At 39.9% G+C, this 19,593-nt stretch overlaps 1 long non-coding RNA gene across 1 annotated transcript in view; it reads right to left on the minus strand.

The window, feature by feature from the left end:
• LOC119470674 overlaps nucleotides 1-17,540 on the minus strand; it is an 18,895-nt gene extending 1,355 nt beyond the window's left edge. The window contains exons 1-2 of the long non-coding RNA XR_005199615.1: nucleotides 17,528-17,540; nucleotides 5,670-5,675 (exon numbers count right to left, since the gene is read on the minus strand). This is a non-coding gene — a long non-coding RNA (uncharacterized LOC119470674). The remainder of the gene's footprint in view (nucleotides 1-5,669; nucleotides 5,676-17,527) is intronic.
• Between the last annotated feature and the right edge of the window lie 2,053 nt (nucleotides 17,541-19,593).

Below are 19,593 nucleotides of genomic sequence, written 5' to 3' on the forward strand. Positions count from 1 at the left end.
TTTTTTTTTTTTTATTTCTTTAAGTTGTACTTCACCTTTCTCTGGTGCTTCCTTGATTGGCTTATTAGTCAACCTTCTGAATTCTTTTTCTGACTATTCAGAGATTTCATCTTGGTTTGGATCCATTGATAGTGAGCTAGTATGATCTTTTGGGGGTGTTAAAGAACCTTGTTTTGTCATATTAGCAGAATTGTTTCTCTGGTTTCTTCTCATTTGACTAGACTATGTCAAAGGGAAGATTTGGGACTTTAGGCCTGCTGTTCAGACTCTTTTGTCCCATGGGGTGCTCCCTTGATATGGTGCTCTCTGCTTTCCCCTAGGGTTGGGGCTTCCTGAGAGCTGAATTAAAGTAATTGTTATTTCTCTTCTGGATCTAGTCACCCAGTGAAGCTACCTCCTGTGCTCTGGGCTGATACTGGGGAGTGTCTGCAAAGAGTTCTGTGATGCGATCCATCTTCAGGTCTCTCAGCCATGGATACTAGCACCTGCTCCAGAGGGGTAGCAGGGGAGTGAAGTGGCCTCTGTGAGGGTCCTTGGTTGTATTTTTGTTAAGTGTACTAGTTTTTGTTGGTTGACCTCCAGCCAGAAGATGGCACTTTCTTTTTTTTTTCTTTTCTTTTTTTATTCTTGCTATAAAGAACTGTCTGAGACAATGTGAACTTTCAAGACCACATCAGTTGCAGTAGTACAGGGAGCATCAGGCAGTGGGCAGGGCCATAGGGCTCCCAAGTGATTATGTTCTTAGTCTTAGGCTACCAGGGCGGGTAGAGAAAGACCATCAGGTGGAGGCAAGGTTGGGCTTGTCTGAGCTCAGACTCTCCTTAGATGGGGCTTCCTGTGGCTGCTCTGGGGGCTGGGGGTGTGGTCCCCAGGTCAGTAAAGTTATGTTCCCAGAGAGATTATGGCTGTCTCTGCTGCATTACATGTGTTGCCAGAAAAGTGAGAGAATGCTGGCAGCCACAGGCCTCCCTCAGCTCCCATACAGCCCCAAGCCCGAAAGATCAGTCTCACTCAGATGGGCTTTGGAAATCCCCAGAAAGCTACTCAGTATTCCCAAAATGTCTCTCCTTCAAAATTTATTTAATAGACTCTGTAAGATTATATATCAGAGAAAATGAAAATCTTAGAAGTCTTTTAAAATAAATATTGGTTGAAAGCCTTAACCCTCATATTGAGCAAGTAATCTTAACTTGCTACATCTGCCAGAATTAAAATTCAGATTTTAAAAAATGAAGCAGAAATCAGAACCAATTCATACATATCAGTGAGTTTTCTGTTTCTGTATTTTTATACCTCATTCATGGCTAAAATTTTAGAACGAGAGCTGTAAGATCTCTATATGCATCTGCCTGTATGTTTATGTATATTTATGCATATTGTGTAGATGTGATATTTACCTCCAAATAGTATTGCCAAAATCACCTAAAGAACGCTAATTGGTTTAGAAGTAAAAAAAAGTGCTCCACCAAGAGCTGTGGCTCACTCCTGTAATCCCAACAGTTTGGGAGCCAGAAGCAGGCAGATCACTTGGGCCAGGAGTTTGAGATCAGCCTGGCCAATATGGCTAAACCTCGTCTCTACTAGAGATACCAAAAAGTTTGGCCCAACGTGGTGGCACATGCTTGTAATCCCAGTAACTCTGGTGACTGAGACACGAGAATTACTTGAACATACTTGAACGCAGGAGGTGAAGGTTGCAGTGAGCCAGGATTGCGCCACTGCACTCCAGCCTGGGTAATAGAGTGAGACTCTGTCTCAAAAATAAAAGTAAATTAGTGCTTTTAAGTATTCCTAAAACTCTCAGAAATATAGGAACTAACCTGGCAACCTAAAATAATCAAAAGAGTCAGAATGTAGTTTAAAGAGAGCTTATTCAAAAACAAATATTGAGAACTGCAGCCCAGAATACACTTCCAAGTTGCCTTGGGGAGTGTACGAGAGAACGAAAGAGAGGCTAAAATTTTTCAAGAAATAAAGGACGAATCAGGAGAGGGGTGATTACAAATGTTGTCGGGAATTCTCTTCAGTTTATAGAAATAACATTGGTTAGTGATTGGTTATACATTGTTGAACTAAAGGATGTATGGCATTTTATGGCTACTTGGTGTCTGTTAGTCTAGATTCCACAGAGCAAGCTGCCCTGAAAGATAATTATTTAGCTCAAAGGGGACTGAGACGTAACTGCTATTATATTTTAAATGCATTTCTGGGACTGATAATTTAAAGGGGCTTACATCCCTGAGATAAAAGTTTTTTTCTTTCTCAAATCCAAATGCTTTTCAACTTCATATGATTTAGGAAAACCTTTGGTAAATAAAACTAATTTAATATTATTGGCTTAATAAAAACAGGTTTGTCTTCAGAGTTGTTATCATTAAATATAATGCAGACATACATTTTTATTCCAACTGGTTTTACTAGTCAAATAAATTTATGTTATCTCTACTGGATATTTAAGATTACGAAATTATAAATTCAATCTAAGAACAAAATATACAGTAAAAATGAATTGCATGATGTATGTCAAACACGGCAACAAAAAGAAGCCATATGTTAATTTTTTAGGTTTTTTGCTTCTATGAGTTTTGATATTTGCCTAATAAGAAACTAACTTAAGATGGTGGCTACTTTATTTAATATCTCATGAAATCATCATGAAGAATCCAAGAATACTTGCTACAAACATGTGAATTAAATGGATGTGAGTAAGATGAAAGTTAATAAATGAATTTCTCAACCATAAAAAAGACTGAGCTGGGACCTCTTTTAGGGGCCTGACCAGCCCCTCCCCACCCCAAGGATGAGGAAATTTAAAAAGTCTGGAGCTCCCTCAAGGGAAATTCCAGGCACCTAGCTAACTCTGAGAAGTAAGTAAGTAACTTGTTAGGGAAGAATATAATAGATACCCAAGGAAGTTAGAATCCTAATATGTTTGATTTCTCTATAGAAACTAAAGGAAACATCTTAACATATGTCCCTGAGTTGTTTTTCAGAAACCTAGACCCTCACTAAATGGATCTACTGTCAGGTAGACCTCAGATAAGGGGGAGTTGAGGACTAAACTGACCTCCATTCTTTGTTCTAAATTTTTCCCTAAGCGGGCCTGAAGAAGGTCATACCCAGGTGCTAGAACTAACATTCTTTTCTGCTGATCCCAAAATTTTAAACAAAGCTTCTCTTCCTTAAGCAATTGGAAGTCAGAAAATCTTGGAATAGGCCTTCCTTTTAGGCCAAAGCCAGTGTATAACCTCTATGTATGATCTTGCCAGTAACTTCCAATTTTCCGAAATTTACCCCTGCCTTTAAAAAGCCCTTGGCTGGGTGCAATTGCTCACACCTGTAATCCTGGTACTTTGGGAGGCCAGGGTGGGCCAATCACTGGAGGTCACGAGTTCCAGGCTAGTCTTAAAGTCACAGTAGGTCATTTTAGCAGCTACTAGGTAGAACTGGTGTTGGTGACAACAGGCCCCTTCAGCAGCTGGATTTAAGGAAAATTCAATTATTAGATCTGGTACTATGTACCTGACTGCTTTTAACCCCCGTCCCTTCACACTGATTTAGTTGGATATGACAAATATGATCCAACGTGTACAATCAACTTTAACATATATTGGCATATTTACCTTCATTTGAGGAAATATTTTCTCATTATAAGGAATGAGTCCAGAGTAGAAATTATAGTCAGCATACCCAGTCCAGTAAAAGGGGTATTGGTGGACAGGGATCTTCACAATGTAAAATTTTTCGGGGATGAAAAATAATATTTACCCAATGGGAGTTCATAGAAAGGAAATGACACTCAGATACTAGACAAAACAGTTAGACTCAAGGGCTTACTCACTATTGTAACAAAGGAAAACAGATTTGGGATTCAGGGGATGGTAAATTTTGGTGCAGTGACTTGGAAATATATAAAGAAAATAATGGAAGATAAGGATTATTTTAGTAAGGTCTGATCATGCACTTCATCTTAGTTTTGATTCTCTGTCCCTAGGCATGAGTGGGTGGGGTGGGGTGGAAGAAACTTCACAAAGAAAAACATGCTCTGTTTTTAGGCAGAAAAGAGGAGAGCAGAAAACTTTTCCTGCATTTCCTTTTTTATGTTTGTTTTGAGATGGAGTCTCACTGTGTCACCCAGGCTGGAGTACAGTGGGGCAATCTCGGCTCACTACAACCTCTGTCTCTCAGGTTCAAGTGATTCTCCTGCCTCAGCCTCCCAAGTAGCTAGAATTACAGGCACCTGCCATCACATCCCGCTACTTTTTTTATTCTGTAGTAGAGATGGGCTTCACCATGTTGGTTAGGCTGGTCTCAAACTCCTGACCTCAAGCAATCCATCCGCCTCAGCCTCCCAAAGTGCTGGGATTATAGGTGTGAGTCATCGCGCCTGGCCTTCTTCCTGCATTTCTTGATTCTCAATGGACTTTAAGACTATTTGGAAGTAGATAAATATCACTTCTACACAAGGTACATATATATATGTAAACATACAGACAGATACACATAGAGATCTTATAGCTTTCATTCTAAAATTTTAGCCATGAGTGAGGTATATATACAGAAACACAAAACTCACTAATATATATGAATTGGTTCTAATTTCTGCTTCATTTTTAAAAATCTGAATTACATTTCTGGCAGACATAGCAAGTTAAGATTACTTAACTCAATATGAGGGTTAAAGCTTTTGACCAATATTTATTTTAAAAGACTTCTAAGATTTTCATTTGCCCTGATATGTAATCTTAGAGAATCTATGAAATACATTTCAGAGGAGAGACATTTTGGGAATACTGAGTGGCTTTCCGGGGGTTTCCAAAGCCCATCTGTTTGGATAAAATATGCAGCCTGTTTCCAATTAGCCCTTTTTCCTTTTCAGCCTGAGGTGGTTGTTTTAGTCAACTGAGAAGTTACACCAAAATGCCCTTTGGGATGAGAGCCAGAGCCCTTTCCTTTAGATGTTTGCATTTTAAAGGGATGGCTCTCAGGCATTCTGGGTGGCGGAAGATTTACATCTCAAAGGGACAGAGAAATGATGTTAGCTTTCTAAAAGCTCTAAGAAGGAGTTCAGGAGTGCTGGGTGCAGTAGCTCATGCCTGTAATCCTAGCACTTTGGGAGGCCAAGGCGAGAGAATCACAAGGACAGGAGTTTGAGACCAGCTTGACCAGCGTATGCCTGTAATTTCAGTTACTTAGGAGCTTGAGACAGGAGAATCGCTTGAACCTGGGAGGTGGAGGTTGCAGTGAGACAAGATTGTGCCACTGTACTTCAGCCTGGGCAACAGAGCGTGACTCCATCTCAAAAAAAAAAAAAAAAAAAAAAATGAAAGAGTTTAGGAACATATTTGTCTATTATCAGAACCTAGAGTAATTAGTATTTAAGTTTTTTTAAGTGTAAGACAGTCCCTTTCGTAATGTCCTGACCTTCTACTACAGAATCTACAAGCATTTTGATGGAGGCTTTGGGATTGGTAAGAAAGATGAGTGGGCTTTGGGTTACCTCTAGAGCTGCATTCCTGTAAGACTCAATTAGTAAGACAAGGGCAGTTGTTTTTAACTCTTGAAAGATTTGGTTGGCAGAATCAATGATAACATTAAGAGATTGTCCTATCCTTCCAACTACACACTGCAGATGGTCCCTGATTTATTGTCAATGGCTACTGTGAAACCTAATTCTTGTCTCCTTACTATAAAAGAATTTCAGCAAGAGACACACAGCAAGGGAGTTGTAGCATAGAACAATTTGTTGCAAAGGAGAAAGAATACTCTGAAAGTTAGGTGCAGAATAGACAGTACACCCTAAGAGACAATTCAGAGAGGGCTGCTCATGAGGATGAGACAACATTTACCATTACCAGTGAAACTCCCTATATGAAGTCTTACATGATTATTCATAAGGATGTGTGGGAAGAGGTGTTGCTAGGAAGCATGTTTTGGGCGGTCCTCTAAGTGCACATGCGCAGTAGCTGTACATGCATGTTTATACATTACGTGTCTTATTAATATTTTAAAGCTCCACTCAGGGGTGTGATTTTTACTGTTATAATGAGCAAAGGGTCAGTCTGATGACAGGTAAAATCATAATGCACATGCTCTCTGCACAGGGGAAGTTTCCTATTGGAAATAGCTTTGCTTGAATGAGCTTGACTACAATGCAAACACTGGGCTTATTGGGGAAGCATGGCTGCTGCATCCTGAGGACGTAGTTACTTCCTTGACTACCCGGTTACTATCCTGCCTCATTACAATGGTTCCATTTCTGATTTTTTAACTGTATGATGGTGTGAAAGTGATACACAGTCAGTGGAAACTGTACTTCAAGTGTTGAATGATTTTTCTCAGGGGTAGCCATATGCTACTCTTGTGGTGCAGGACATCAACAGCAAGCCTAAGCATACAGTTGGTCACATAATCACAAGGATGACCACAACTGATACTCCATAGGCGAGGAACAAAGAGAACTTTCATCTGAGGAATATGAGCTCTTTCCTATTATTAGGCCCGAGAGGCATTAAAATGAGACAGCAATCACTCCCTACTTCCCCTTTGAGCTATGTATTCATCTCTTGAAACTTCTTGCTATTGCCATAGGTAGCTATAAATTAGCCCAATAATGCCACAGTGGACACTATCACCCATACCCTATAGCTTAATAATGTACAATAACTAATCAGTGTTATTTCTGTAAACCAATGAGAGTTCCTGACAAACAAGTTTGTATCATCAGCCTACTCCCTCTCCCTGTGCCCATCTTTTTTTTTTTTGCCTTTAAAAATCCACTTTTAACTGCTGCTAATCAGAGTGTGTTCAGGGCAACCTGAATCTATTCTCCCGTATTGCAATCCTCAAGGCTGGCCCAAATAAACTCTACTTATATTAATTTTGCCTCAGCTTCTTTCTTTTATTTTTTTGAGATGGCATTTCCCTCTCGTTGCCCAAGCTGGAATGGAATGGCACCATCTCAGCTCACTGCAACCTTTGTCCTGGGTTCAAGTGATTCTCCTGCCTCAGCCTCCCAAGTAGTTGGGATTACAGGCACCCACCACCATGCCTGGCTAAGTTTTTGTGTTTTCAGTAGAGATGGGGTTTCACCATGTTTGCCAGGCTGGTCTCGAACTCCTGACCTCGGCTGATCCATCTGCCTCAGCATCCCAAAGTGCTGAGATTACAGATGTGAGCCACCATGCTGGCCAGTTTCTTCCTTTTAGGTCAATATAACGTACTTTGCTCACAATGATTTTGCCCAACTGTAGTCTAATGCGAAGTGTTCTGAGCATGATTGCTAGGCTAGGCTTTGATGTTCACATGATGATAGTGTTAGGTATATTAAATGCATTTTTAACTTAGGAGATTTTCCACTTATAATGGATTTATTAGATGTAACCCCATTGTAAGTTGAGGAGTATCTGTATTTTGCTTTTGTCTTTTGGGAGAAGGTTGCAAACTAAGGCAGAAATTAAATAATTCCTACCTTCTGGAACCTGTGGATTTACTGCACAGTACCTTTAGAATTGTTACCAGTGGAGAAAACAACTGCCTAACCATCACCTGATGGTTGTCTGATTCCTGGTCAGGCAGAGCCCTCTCTCACCCTGCTCATCCCTGACTAGCCACCTACTATAACAGAATGTTTTTATAAATTGGCTGGGTGCGGTGTCTCACACTTACAATCCCAGCACTTTGGGAGGCTGAGGCAGACGGATCACTTGAGTTTGGGCAATCAAATCCAACCTGGGCAACATAGTGAGACCATGTCTCTACAGAAAATACAAAAATAGCCAGGCATGGTGGTACACTCCTGTAGTCCAGGCTATTTGGAGGAATGAGGTGGGCAGATCACTTGAGCTCAGGAGGTTGAGGCTTCAGTGAGCCATGTTCATGTTACCATGTTATGGTACTCTAGCCTGGGTGAGAAAGCAAGACCCTGTCTCCAAAAAAAAAAGTTTTTATAAATTGTTGCATGAAGGCTTTAGGTTGTTTACTTTTTTTTTTTTTTTTTTTTTTTTGAGGCAGGGTCTCACTCTGTTGCCGTGAATGGAATGCAGTGGCACAATCACTGTTCACTGCAATCTTGACCTCCTGGGCTCAAGAGATTCTCTCACCTCAACCCCACAAGTAGCTGGGAGTACAGGAATGTTCCACCATTCCTGGGGGGTTTGTTATTTTTTGAGAGACAGGCTGGTTTGTTGCCCAGGCTAGTCTCAAACTCCCGGGCTCAAGTAATCCTCCTGTCTCAGCATCCCAACGTGCTGGGATTACAGGAATGAGCCACCACACTTGCCACACTCGGCTTACCTTCTTTCTAAGTGAAGAATTCAACCTTAGAGGGAGAAAGCCTCACAATCCCCTTTATTAAGCCTTGAATGTCAGTCTCCGAATGTGTCATTTCCTGGTCTTTCATGGGAGTCCAAGGAGTGTTACTAGCCATCATGAGTGGGAAGAACACCACTTAGAAGTCTGTTGGGGGTCCTATGAATCAAGTTGTGGATAGCCACTAATCTTTCTACATCCTTTCTAAATTTGGTAGTATCTTCAGAAAGTGGAAGTAAAAGAGATATTAAATTTAAAAGATCTGCTACTGTCCAGGGTAAATGAATTCTTCATGGTGGGAATCCAGGATACATTCACAATGCATATTGCATGAGAAGACCTGAAGCTGATGGGATCTGATTACAGAGTCCTAGGAAGAAGATGGAATTATAAGGGACAGTAAAATAATCCATGCTGCGTATTCAAGGAACCTCTGCCAGAACTATTTGTGGATACCGTCATTTACATAACTAATGTGTATCTCTATACCTGTAGGTCAGGCTAGATTACTTTTTGCAGTCTTGCAAAGATAGAGAAGTTAAAGTGGACAGTTGAGTGATTGAGGGATTTTCTGGGAAAATCAGAGGAGTTTCAGGAATTAAAGGAATTTTTGAGGCGGTAGGGCCAGATTGTGGAGACAAGTATTTGAAGCAGAGATCCAGAGATTCAAGAAGTCTTCTAGAGGGTCAGGGAAAGTGAGTTGGAGTAAAGGGAAGTGTAGGAGGAAAGTGAGAGGGGGAATTTACGATGGGTGTGTAATGTAACTTTAAAATATGATTTCTGCTCCTTAAACTTGTTAAGAGAGTCTTTTAGGCTAGACATGGTGCTTTTTGCATCCTCTTTCAGTTTTATCCTCCCATAGGTACCAATAGGACATCTGTTTAGAGTGAAAGCTAAATACTTTTAAAAGGATTTAAAATTCTTTAAAAATAGAAAAGCTTTCCAAATCAAAGTATATCTCCAAAGGCATACCTATTCTTAATGTGACCCAAAACCAATAAGCCTTTTTATGGCTTAACCATGGTCACAAGAGGCATTCTCAAAGAGGATGCAGAAGATGTAGCTCTCATGATCCAAAGGCATACCCAAAGATAGCCAAAAAGAATGAAAGCAAAGGACTTCATTGTCATAGGCAGTGAAGAATGGTGTTTGTGAAAAGTCATGTCTCCAGTCTCCCACAATAGCGAGATGCTGCCAATCACAGCCCAGCTATGAGACTGACACCAGGCAGGCAATACTGAGATGGGGCATGCCCAGTACTATCAAGGCAATGTGGGAAGAGACAAGGGCTCCTTATGGACTGGGGCCTTTTATTTAGACTAATTATTTGAATGCAAACAGCAGAAGTGGAAAAAAACAAAACAAAACTGTTTAGACTAATTCCTCTGAGAGCTGGCATGGTCAGACAGAAAGGGTTGCTTGTGTCTTGGGTGCCTATCCTGACAGTTAGTCACCTCTAGACAGAGGCCCAAGAAGCTGTGCCTGCCACTCTTGCTCCCCCTGCAGGCAGAACACCAGAGCGAGAACACTCACTGGATCCAAGTCAAGCTCTCAGAACACAAAACAAGAAGGAAGGAGAACCTTATCCAGTATTTTTTATCAGTGACCCACAGCAAAGTTTGTCAACATGGATGCTGGGTTGGTGAGAACGATAAATTCACCAGTCTGTGAGGCTGACTTGAACAATGGGCTTGTAAGCTTACTCCTGTGTTCGAAGAACTAGCTCTTACAAACTTTTTTTTTTCCTGTTAAGCTAAGTTTAGAAAGGAAGAGTCTCTTACAGGCCTCACTTAACTGGACTCTTAGCAGAAATCCAAGGCGGCTGCATTGATAATTATTCTTATCTTGCCAGCTTTGCTGGATGTCCTGAGATCTCAGCCAGAGCCTCAGGAGCAAGCAAAGACTTCAAGCCCAACCATCCCAATCATCACCAAAACTGTCAAGGGGAGGAATATGTTTTTTGCCACCCTCTTAGATCAGTGACTTGGGGCCTTACAAAAAATAACTAAACTCAAAGAAACAGTTAAACTCAGAGACTTGCATACCATTATGACAAAGGGAAAGAGAGTTGGGCTTTAAAACCCAATAATAAATCATGGAGAAGTGATTAGGAAATATATGGGAGAACTAATGGAGAATAAGGGTTATTTAAGCAAGGTCTGTTTATGCAAACTCATCTTACTCTCTGTTCTCCATGTCCAGTGATGAGCCACTCTCCTCTTCCTAGTACAGGAAAGGGAAACATCACAAAAGAAAATTTATGTGCTGCGTTTAGGCAGATAAGGGAAGAGCAGAGAAGTCCTCCTGCAACTGTTGATTCTCAGTTGCCTTCAACTCAAAATAAATCTCATACAAAAGTGGCAAATTTTGGTATGGCATATCCTGATCCCCTTCAGCCTCAAGAGATACCAGATGAACAATTAGTGCCTATCAGGCACTTAGGCAATTCTACTTTCATAGCATGCTCACCATAGTCTCACAAATGCTGTTAGTATTAACTGTGAGCCTCATTAAAAATATAGACTAATAAACCCTCTTCCTAATCCATCTCTGGAGATTCTGATCTGCACTTCAAATTAAGTTATGCAACTTAAGTTGTGTTAACTCTGTTAATATATTCTTAGGAGTATACATATAATAAAACAAATATAATGTCCTTACAAATAACATTGACCAGATTTTTGGTGAGACGTGGTGATGGTATGCCTTGAAAGTAAACCCAATCCTTTTCCTTAATGTGAAAGAAATTGCTAGGCATCCTGCTGTTTTGCTTCAACCAATTCTTGAAGCTGAGGTTATAAACGGAACCAAGCAGAATTCTGAGAATTGGCTGTTGAGTTATAACCTAAGTATCACTTACTAGGGTAGTGATTTTCAAATTTTAAGAAATATTAACATCTCTTGGGGAACTCCTAAAAATCCTGATGTCTAGGTTACACTCCAGAACAATGAAGTCAGGATCTTTTAGGGTGAGACGCAAGCATCTGCATTTTTAAAAAGCTCTTCAGGTAATTCAAAAATTCAGCCAAGTTTGAGAATCAGTGCACTACAGTCATAATTCTCAACCCTGGCTGCACATTAGGGTTACCTAGGGAAAGTGCACAAACCAAACTAAGCTACCTTCAGAATCACTTCCAGAAAGTCTCATTTAATTCATCTGGCATCACAATTTCTTTAAAAGTTACCCAGTTATACAATGTTATTCAGGATGTTCAATGTTTCAGCCTGGATTGAAGGTAAAGACACTACTGTCACAATTCAAAGTGAAAATGAGGGAGAGTAGTAAGGAGAAAGGCTTACTGTCTTTATTTTATTTTTTTGTAGAAACAAGTTCTCGTTATTTTGCTAAGCTCGTCTTGAACTCCTGGCCTCAAGGGATCCTTCCACTTCGGCCTCCCAAAGTTCTGGGATTACAGGAGTGAGCCACTGAGCCTGGCCTGTGTTCAGATTTGAAACAGAGAAGAAGAAATGGCAAAGAGGAGGATCAAGCTTAGAGTTTCAGAGCAGGAATGAGGCTAATGTATATTAAAAGATCCAGCATAGGCACCATAATATAAATGTGAGCTAACATTTCAAGCACCCTAATACTGAATACACAGTCCAGGGATAGGTAGTTAATTTGAAAGACCACATAATTCCATAATCCAGACTTTAGAGAGGTAGCTGTTGCAACTATTATCAACACCAGGTGTATTTCAAAATGTAAAAAATGTTAGAAATTTTTCATTGGTGTTCAAGATATATGTGTGACTAATAAGACTCTACAGATCCTCCTACCCTTGAATGAACAGGGTATAAAAATTTACCAAAACTAGGTCAGGCATGGTGGCTCATGCCTGTAATCCCAGCACTTTGGGAGGCCAAGGCGAGCAAATCAATTGAGGTCAGGAGTCTGGGATCAGCCTGGCCAACAAGGTGAAAATCCCATCTCTACTAAAAATATAAAAATTAGCCGGGTGTGGTGGTGGGCACCTGCAATCCCAGCTACTAAGGAGGCCGAAGCAGGAAAATTGCCTGAACTTGGGAGGCGGAGGTTGCAGTGAGTTGAGATTACGCCATTGCGCTCCAGCCTGGGCACCAAGAGTGAAAATGCCATCTCAAAAAAAAAAAAAAAAAAAAAAAAAAAAAAAAAAAAAAAAAAAAAAAAAAAAAATTACCAAGACTAGGCCAGATGCAGTGGCTCATGCCTGTAATCCCAGCACTCTGGGAGGCCAAGGTGGGAGGATTGCTTGAGCTCAGGAGTTCAAGACCACCCTGGGCAACATGGCAAAACCCAGTCTCTACAAAAAATACAAAAATTACCCAGGCGTGATGGTATATGCCTGTAGTCCCAGCTCCTTAAGAGGCTGAGGTGGGAGGATCATCTGAGTCCAAGATGTGGAGGTTGCAGTGAACTGAGATTGCAGGACTGCACTCCAGCCTGGGTGACAAAAGAAAAAAANTCTCAAAAAAGAAAAAAAAATTTACCAAGATCAGTGGTTTATACCCCTGAAAGACAAAGTGAAATCTAGTCTAGCAACACTAGCAACAGGAGGAATTTTGTTAGAAACTGGGAATCTCAGATTCACCCCAGACCTATTCCAGATTAGCATTTTAAAAAGATTTGCATTTCAACAAGATTTGAATGTACTTTAAAGTTTGAAATGCACTGAATGGTACACTGCATGTAATATTTGAACCTGTCCTGTATTAAATTATATAACTTAAAATTTTCTCCTCCAACTCCTAAAAGTTTAGTCAAATTCTGCTGCTGTAATATTACACAGTATTTCCAAATAAATTTTCATCCAAGTAGCTTGTTGAAGTGCCTAAAAGAAGAGATAATTAGGACTTGTTTGAGCTTATAGAACAACTTGAGCCTGCTTGCTAGTAAGTATATGTAAGTGTGATAAAATTTAGTCCAAGAGTTCCTTAATTGTAATACTCCTAATAGTGAGATTGTACTAGCTTTTACTTCCAAATATTGGTGGCTAGCACATATAGGTATAAAAAAGGAACCCAGTTAATTTTATTTTTATTTATTTATTTATTTATTTTGAGACAGAGGCTTGCTCTGTCACCTAGGCTGGAGTGTGTGGTGTGATCTCGGCTCATTGCAACCTCTGCCTCCCGAGTTCAAGTGATTCTCCTGCTTCAGCCTCCAGAATAGCTGAGACCACAAGTCTGTACCACCACACCTGGCAGTGTAAATATATAAAAATATGCATTTTTATATATTTTAGTATATATATAATATATAAAAATTATATATAACATTTAAATATAAAAATATATATTTTTATATATTTTAGTAGAGACAGGATTTCAACATGTTGGTTAAAGTGGTCTCAAACTCCTGGCCCCAGGTGATTCACCTGTCTCGGTCTCCCAAAATGCTGGGATTACAGGCATGAGCCACCGCTTCAGGCCTCCAAATCTCATCTTGAATACCCATGTGTTGTGGGAGGGATCTAGTGGGAGGTAATAGAATCATGGGGTTGGTGGGTCTTTTCAGTGCTGATCTTGTGATAGTGAATACATCTCAGGAATTCTAATGGTTCTATAAGGAGGTGTTTCCTTGCACAAGCTCTCCCTTTGCCTGATGACATCCACATAAGATGTGACTTGCTCCTCCTTGCCTTCCACCATGATTGTGAGGCTTCCCCAGCCACATGGAACTTAAGTCTATTAAATCCTTTTTCTTGTATAAATTACCCAGTCTTGGGTATGTCTTTATCAGCAGCATGAAAGTGGACTAATACCAAAGGCTTAAATATGAAAAGTGAAACCATTGTGTTAAAAAGGAGATAATATAGGAGAATATCTTTGTGGAATTATTTCATTAAGAAAACCCAAAAAGCAAAAGTTACAAGGAAAGAAAGAGAGAGAAGAAGGAAGGAAGGAAGGAAGGGAGGGAGGGAGGGAGGGAGGAAGGAAGAAGGAGAACACGAATAAATATTAAGCATCAACATGGACAAAGTTAGAGACATGACAGACTGGGATATGTAATATTAGCAGTGCTTAAAACCTAAAAGAGATCAATATGTAATACATGAGGAGCTCCTGCATATCAGCAAGGAAAATGCATGAACCCTATAAAAAATAGGTCAAGATTTTTACCTAAGATGTTTAACCTGAGATCTGATCCCAAGAGGCAATCCCTTGCCTTTAATTGATGAGAACCACTAATATTTTTAAAAAAGAATCCAACATTATTGAATGGCCAACGCTGTTTAGTTGGCAACAACAGCAAAATGTTACCATGACTGAAACACTAGATTGGAAAGTTTTGACAATGAAGAGGAGAAAGTTAGGAACACGAAGCACTGCATTGAGAGATTCTACTGGAGAAAGGAAATGTTTGTGACCAGAAGAAATGTCTCTGGTACCTTGGGAATTGGGAGCATTAAAAGAACCAGGAAGACATCTATGTAGATGAACACAAGATACAATGTGCCATTTGGTTGGCTTTTGGCTGCTCCTCACCCCTTGTAGAGTCCCCCAGTTATCCCCTGTTCCCCTCACTTACCCCATTTCTTTCTATGTCCTAACCAAAAATCAGAGTGCCTACATCACTTTGTGACCCAGCCAGCTGCAGATTTTTTTCCCAGCAGGCTTGAACCCAAACCTTGGGTTATCCCTAGGCATTGATAAAAGTATCTAGGTTTACTAGAAATAAACTGGCAGCAGCCCTCAGCCAAATCTGTTAAACCTTCATATAAACTCCATACCCTGACCCCTTTGCTGCAGACATACCTAGGAAGAATATCCCTTTTCTCTTGCTGTCCAACTGGAGGATTGCAGGAACCCACTTGGTAGGTAAGTTTCCCAAGTGAATGCTTTGGACTGATCCCACTGGTACTTATGACTTCTTTCTTTTGAATCCCAGCTGGCCCTGTTCCTGCTTTTAGGACAACTTTAGCCACATGTTTATCGAGACACAAAGTACTCCTTCTACTCAGCAACTTCAAACTTTCAGAAGCTATTGCATTTACAAACTAAGAAAAAAATTGTGCACATACATGTGTTTAAATTTGTGTGATTGATCACTTATGTGGGTTTAGTATAACCATTCATGATATATTTTGCTTTATGTAATAAACATAGTCCCCAGGAGATAATGCTTGATTAAATTTCCCAATGAAATACTTTTATTGTCAATGAACTACATAATGCCTCAATAAACTGTGATTTTTTTATTAAATTGTTCCCAGAAAGAATGGCTTAAGAGCCACCAGTATGAGATGTAAATTACCATTTGAGGCAGATATTTGCTAACATTTGGTAATGATCTTATATAGGAGATCAAATGAATATACTTAGAGATATATTTTGCAACCACTTTCTCTTGGAAGGTTCATTAGAATATATTTTAAAATGACACATTTTGTGGGAGCTTTTGAGTTATTTTATGTATCATCTTTAAAAATTCCCCAGGCAAAAATAATTATGGCAAAGTTCTGTTGCCCTCTGGAGCAGGATATGGCAGTCTCCCTCATTCGTTTCTCTAAGTACTAAAAAGACCTAGAATTGCTTGTGGAAGAAAATCTTGGCTTTACCCACAAATAGCCCCTTGGTCCATGTCTGTTGGAAGTTGTATTAATCTGTTTTCACACTGTTGATAAAAACATACCCGAGACTGGACAATTTACAAATGATTTTATGGACTTACAATTCCACATGGCTGGGGATCCCTCACAATCATGGCAGAAGATGAAAGGCACATCTCACATGGAGGCAGACAAGAGAAGAGAAAAGCCAGGTGCAGTGGCTCATGCCTGTAATCCTAGCATTTTGGGAGACTGAGGCAGGCGGATCACTTGAGGTCAGGAGTTCAAGACCAGCCTGGCCAACATGGTGAAACCCTGTCTGTACTAAAAATAAAAATTAGCTGGTCATGGTGGTGCATGCCTGTAAGCCCAGCTACTCAGGAGTCTGAGGCAGAAGAATTGCTTGAACCCGGGAGGTGGAGTTTACAGCGAGCTGAGATTATACCATCGCACTCCAGCCTGGCGGACAAGAGCCAAACTGTCTCAGAGAGAGAGAGAGAGAGAGAGAGAGAGAGCGAGCTTGTGCAGGGAGACTCCCATTTTTGCTTTTTTGTTGTTATTGGTTTTTTGTTTTTGTTTTTGTTTTTTGAGACAAAATCTCACTCTATCACCCAGGCTGGAATACAGCAGTGTGTTCTTGGCTCACAGCAACCTCCACCCACTGGGTTCAAGTAATTCTCCCACCTCAGCTTCCCTGGTAACTGGGATTACAGGCATGTGCTACCATGCCCGGCTAATTTTTGTATTTTTAGTAGAGACAGAGTTTCACCATGTTGGCTAGGCTGGTCTCAAACTCCTGACCTCAAATGATCTGTCCACCTCGGCCTTCCAAAGTGCCCAGACTACAGGCATGAGCCACTGTGCCCTGCCAAGACTCCCATTTTTAAAACCATCAAATCTTGTGAGACTTATTCACTGTCACGAGAACAGCATGGAAAAGACATGCCCCCATAGTTCAGTTACCACTCACTGGGTCCCTCCCATAACACGTGGGAATTCAAAATGAGATTTGGGTGAGAACACAGGCAAACCACATTAGAAATGGAGTGGCCTTCTATTAAAACATGTGCCTCCTTGCAGCTTTAACATTTTTAAGAAAGAATCTTCCAAATTTGACCATTAGTTGATTGTCACAGCACATCTGCCTTTTATTTTTCCCTGTGGCAAAACAGAATATGTTCATTCCAGATTCTTTCCAAAGAGTATGTCACTAGATTGCTGATTACCCAATTCTTATAAGCCCTATAGGAGAAAAAAAAAATAAATTTCTTAGAGAGTTGATAATGTATTTAAAGTCCATTTCTCCTTTTGTATTAATTACGCTTTTTTTTGTACATTTAATGCTTTTACATCTGGGGCCTTGCTGAACCTGGGGCCTTGATGACTAGCTCTTGTTGAACCCTCCCAGAGCTAATCAATTCCCAGGGAGAGCACCCTTCAAATGTAAACCCATTTATCCATATACCATATCCACTAGCACCTCCTTTATCAGGCTCTCAGGGAATCCTCACACTCTGAGCCACTGTTCCTTTCCCTAATCACCCCAGAACCAGGTACCTAAAAACTAGAGACAACCTGTACACTGCAGAACCTGCCAAAATTATTCAAACTAATCAAACCTGAATAATAATAAAACCTACATTTTAAAACACCTTGAGAGCAGACCAGAATTTAGCCAGGTCTCAAACTATTTGAGTCTCTAAGTGACTTACTTTTTAGTGAATAATCTTTCTCACTTATACCATTTACCTGTGTTGTAGTATTTTTTAAAAACAGCTAAGTAATAAAGTATCCCCAAAATAAGGAGGCAATTGCTGGGGCATTTTGAAGCTAGAAATGAAAAAGCTAACAAAATACACTTCTGCCAATTCACCTTGATTCCATTGATTCTTCAGGAACTATCATGCATGTAAAATTGGTTGTCTTTGCTATGGGTTCATCTTGCAGCAATGAAATCACCCTTTTAAAAATTGTGGCCAAAAACACATAACAAAAAATTTATAATCAAACTTTTTTAAGGGTAAAGCACAGTGCTGTTAACTATATGCACATTATTGTGTAATAGAGCTCCAGAACTTTTCATTTTACAAAATGAAACTTTGCATCCATTGAACAACAACTTCCCTTCTCACTTCCCTGACCTCAGCCTATGGCGACCACCATTCTACTTTCTGTTCTGAGTTTGACTGTTTCAGTCAAGTACTTGCCTTTTCATGACTGGCTTATTTCACTGAGCGTAATGTCCTTGGAGTATATCATGTTGAGGCATATGACAACATTTCCTCCTTTTATTAAGGTTAAATAATATTCTATTCTATGCACATACCATATTTTCTTTATCCATCCATCTGTTGATGGACATTTAGATTGTTCTTACCTTTTGGCTCTTGTGAATAATGCTACAATGAAAATGGATGTACAAAAGTCTCTTTGAGACTCTGCTTTCCATTCTTTAGGATATGTACCTAGAAGTAAAACTGCTGGATTATATGGTAATTCTATGTTTAATTATTTTTGAGGTCCTACCACACTGGTTTCCATAGCAACTGCACCATTTATATTAATACAGCAAGGCACAGGGACCCTAGTTTCTGCACATCCTTATCAACACTTGTTATGTTGTTTTTTTGATAATGGCCATCCTATTGCGTATGAGGTAATTTCTCATTGTGGTTTTGAATTGCATTTCCCTAATGATTAGTAATCTATATGCTTTTGGCCATTTGTATGTCTTCTTTGGAGAAATGTCTATTCAAGTCCTTTGCCTATGTTTTAATTGTATTTTTTGGGTTTTTGTTGTTAAGTTGTAGTTCTTCGTATATTTTGAATATTAATACCTTATCAGATATATAGTTTCAAGTATTTTCTCCCACTCCATAGTTGTTGCTTTTGCTGTTAAATTATTTCCTTTGCTGTGCAGTTTTAAAGTTTGATATAGTCCCACTTGTCCATTTTTGCTTTCATTGCCTGTGTTTTTAGTGTCGTGTCCAAGAAATCATTGCCAAATCCAATGTTAAGAAGTTTCCCCTGGGTGGCTCACGCCTGTAATCCCAGCACTTTGGGAGGCCGAGGCGGGTGGATCACGAGGTCAAGAGATCGAGACCATCCTGGTCAACATGGTGAAACCCCGTCTCTACTAAAACTACAAAAAATTAGCTGGGCATGGTGGTGCGTGCCTGTAATCCCAGCTACTCAGGAAGCTGAGGCAGGAGAATTGCCTGAACCCAGGAGGCGGAGGTTGTGGTGAGCCGAGATCGTGCCATTGCACTCCAGCCTGGGTAACAAGAGCGAAACCCCGACTCAAAAAAAAAAAAAAAAAAGTTTCCCCTGTTTTCTTTTAGAAATTTTATAGTTTCAGATCTGATATTTAGGTCTTTAATCCATTTTGAGTTAATTTTTGTAGATGGCATCAGGTAAGGGTCCAACTTCATTCTTTTGCAAGTGGATATCCAGTTTTCTCTGCACCATTTATTGAAAAGACTGTTATTTCCCCATTGTGTAGCCTTGGTATCTTCATCAAAGATCATTTGACCATATATAAGCTTTATTTTAGGGCTCTCTCTTGGTTTATATGTGTGTATTTTTTACAGGGCCATATGATTCTGATTTCTGTAGCTTGATGACGTTTTGAAAACAGAAAGTATGAGGCCTCCAGCTTTGTTTTCCTTTCTCAAAATGAAGTCATACTTTTAACAATGAAAATTGTGTATGAGACAATGCTCTCTGTCAGCTTCTTATGCATTATCTAGTATGC

Source organism: Cebus imitator, unplaced genomic scaffold (assembly GCF_001604975.1).
Source record: "Cebus imitator isolate Cc_AM_T3 unplaced genomic scaffold, Cebus_imitator-1.0 Scaffold37, whole genome shotgun sequence".
Taxonomy (NCBI): Eukaryota; Metazoa; Chordata; class Mammalia; order Primates; family Cebidae; genus Cebus; species Cebus imitator.